Source organism: Rhinopithecus bieti, unplaced genomic scaffold (genome assembly GCF_001698545.2).
Source record: "Rhinopithecus bieti isolate Rb0 unplaced genomic scaffold, ASM169854v2 scaffold_8350, whole genome shotgun sequence".
Taxonomy (NCBI): domain Eukaryota; kingdom Metazoa; phylum Chordata; class Mammalia; order Primates; family Cercopithecidae; genus Rhinopithecus; species Rhinopithecus bieti.
In genome coordinates, this window is record NW_016806031.1 from 129,139 (window position 1) to 131,927 (window position 2,789).

The window sequence follows — 2,789 nt, forward strand, 5'->3', positions numbered from 1 at the left end:
ATATATAATATATAACATATAATAAATAATATATTATATAATATATAGTCATGTAATATATATATATTTTTGTGACTGGCTTATTTTGCTTAACATAATGTCCTCAAGGTTCATCCATGTTGTATTAGGTTGGTGCAAAAGTAATCGGGGTTTTTCCCATTAAAAGTGATAGCATGAGTCAGAATTTCCTTATTTTTAAAGGCTGAATAATATTCCATTGTATGATATATCATGTTTGTTTATTCATTCATGTGTCAGTGGACACTTGGGTTGCTCCCGCCTTTTGGCTATTGTGAATAATGCCGCTATGGACACAGTGCACAAATATGTGTTCGAGTCTCTGCTTTCACTTTCTTTTTTTTTTTTCTGAGACGGAGTCTCACTCTTGTCGCCCAGGCTGGAGTGCAGTGGCGCGATCTCGGCTCACTGCAAACTCCGTCTCATGGGTTCACGCCATTCTCCTGCCTCAGCCTCCGGCGTAGCTGGGACCACAGGAGCCCGCCGCCACGCCTGGCTAAGTTTTTGTATTTTTGTTTTCGGTAGAGACGGGGTTTCACCGTGTTAGCCAGGATGGTCTCGATCTCCTGACCTCGAGATCCGTCTGCCTCGGCCTTCCAAAGTGCTGAGATTACAGGCATGAGCCACCGCACCCGGCCTCTGCTTTCACTTCTTTTGGGTGTATACCCAGAAGTGGAATTGCTGGATCACAGGTAATTACGTTTAATTTTTTGAGGAATCATCATACCGTTTCCACAGCAGCTGCACCATTTTACATTCCCACCAGCAATGCACAAGAGCTCCAATTTCTCTCACATCCTTGCCGATACTTGTTATTTTTGTGTGTGTGCATGTGTGTTGATAATAGCCAACCTAATGGGTGTGAAGCGTTATTTCATTGTGGTTTTGATTTGCATTTTGTTAATAGCTAGTGATATTGAATATCTTTCATGTGCTTATTGGCCATTTGAATATTTTCTTTGGAGAGATGTTTATCTTGATAAACCTTTTTTTGAGGTTTATTAATTTTTTCAACTTTTATTTTAGATACAGGAGGTACACGTGCAGGTTCGGTACACCGGTGTATTGCATGATGCTGAGATTTAGGGTATGGATCCCGTCACCTAGGTAGTGAGGATAGTACCTCACTTAATTTTGTCAACTTTTCAAGGATCCAGTTTTGAGGTTCTATTATTTTTCTCTACTATTTTTTTCTGTTTTTAATTTAATGACTTTGTTTTCATCTTTTCTCCCCTTTCTGCTTGTTTTAAGTCTACTTTACTCTTCTTTCTCTAGTTTATTAAGGTGAATGCAACAATTAATTTTTTGAGGTTTTTCTTCTTTTCTGATATAAGCATTTAATGTTATAAATTTTCCTTTAAGCTCTCCTTTAGCTTTCTTCTATAAATTTTGATTTGCTGGCATTTTATATCCACTTATTTAAACATATTTTAAAAATCTGCCTTGAGATTTCTTGTACTCAAAGGTTGTTTTCAAGTATGTGTTTAATTTTCAAATCTTTGGACAATTTCTACATTCTTTCTGTTACTTATTTTGAATTTAATTCCATTTTGGTCTGAAAAGACACTTTATGTAATTTCTGTTCTTTTAGATTTGTTAAGGTTTGTTTCATGGCTCACAATATGGTCTATTTTGGTGGATGCTCCATGTGCATTTGAGAAGAATGTGTGTTCTGTTGTTGATTGAAGTGTGCTATAAGTCAAGTGTCAATAGGTCAATAGTGTCATTAGGTCAATAGTGTCAATAGGTCAAATTGGTTGACAGTGGTCATCAACATATTTAATGACCTTCTAGCTACTTGTTCTATCCATTACTTAAAGAGATGTGTTAAAATCTCCAACTGTAATTGTAGCTATTCATCTATATCAACTTTTGGTTCTTTCAGTTTTTCTTTAAGTGTTTTGAAACCTTATTGTTAAGTTCATATATATTTAGGATTGTTATGTTACTTTGGTAAATTGGCATTGTAATCACTATGTAGTATTTCTTTTTATCTTTGATAATACTCTTTGTTCTGAAGTTTAAAAATTTTTTTATTTAATTTAATTTTATTTTTTAATTCCTTTTTTTAAATTATACTTTAAGTTCTAGGGTACATGTGCATAATGTGCAGGTTTGTTACATATGTATACATGTGCCATGTTGGTGTGCTGCACCCGTCAACTCATCAACACCCATCAACTCGTCATTTACCTCAGTTATAACTCCCAATGCCATCCCTCCTCCCTCCCCGCTCCCCATAATAGGCCCTGGTGTGTGATGTTCCCCTTCCCATGTCCAAGTGATCTCATTGTTCAGTTCCCACCTATGAGTGAGAACATGTGGTGTTTGGTTTTCTGTTCTTGCGAAAGTTTGCTGAGAATGATGGTTTCCAGCTGCGCCCATGTCCCTGCAAAGGACATGAACTCATCCTTTTTTATGGCTGCATAGTATTCCATGGTGTATATGTGCCACATTTTCTTAATCCAGTCAGTCACTGATGGACATTTGGGTTGATTCCAAGTCTTTGCTATTGTGAGTAGTGCCGCAATAAACATATGTGAGCATGTGTCTTTATAGCAGCATGATTTATAATCCTTTGGGTATATACCCAGTAATGTGATGGCTGGGTCGTATGGTATTTCTAGTTCTAGATCCTTGAGGAATCACCATACTGTTTTCCACAATGGTTGAACTAGTTTACAGTCCCACCAACAGTGTAAAAGTGTTCTTATTTCTCCACATCCTCTGCAGCACCTGTTGTTTCCTGATTTTTTAATGATTGCCATTCT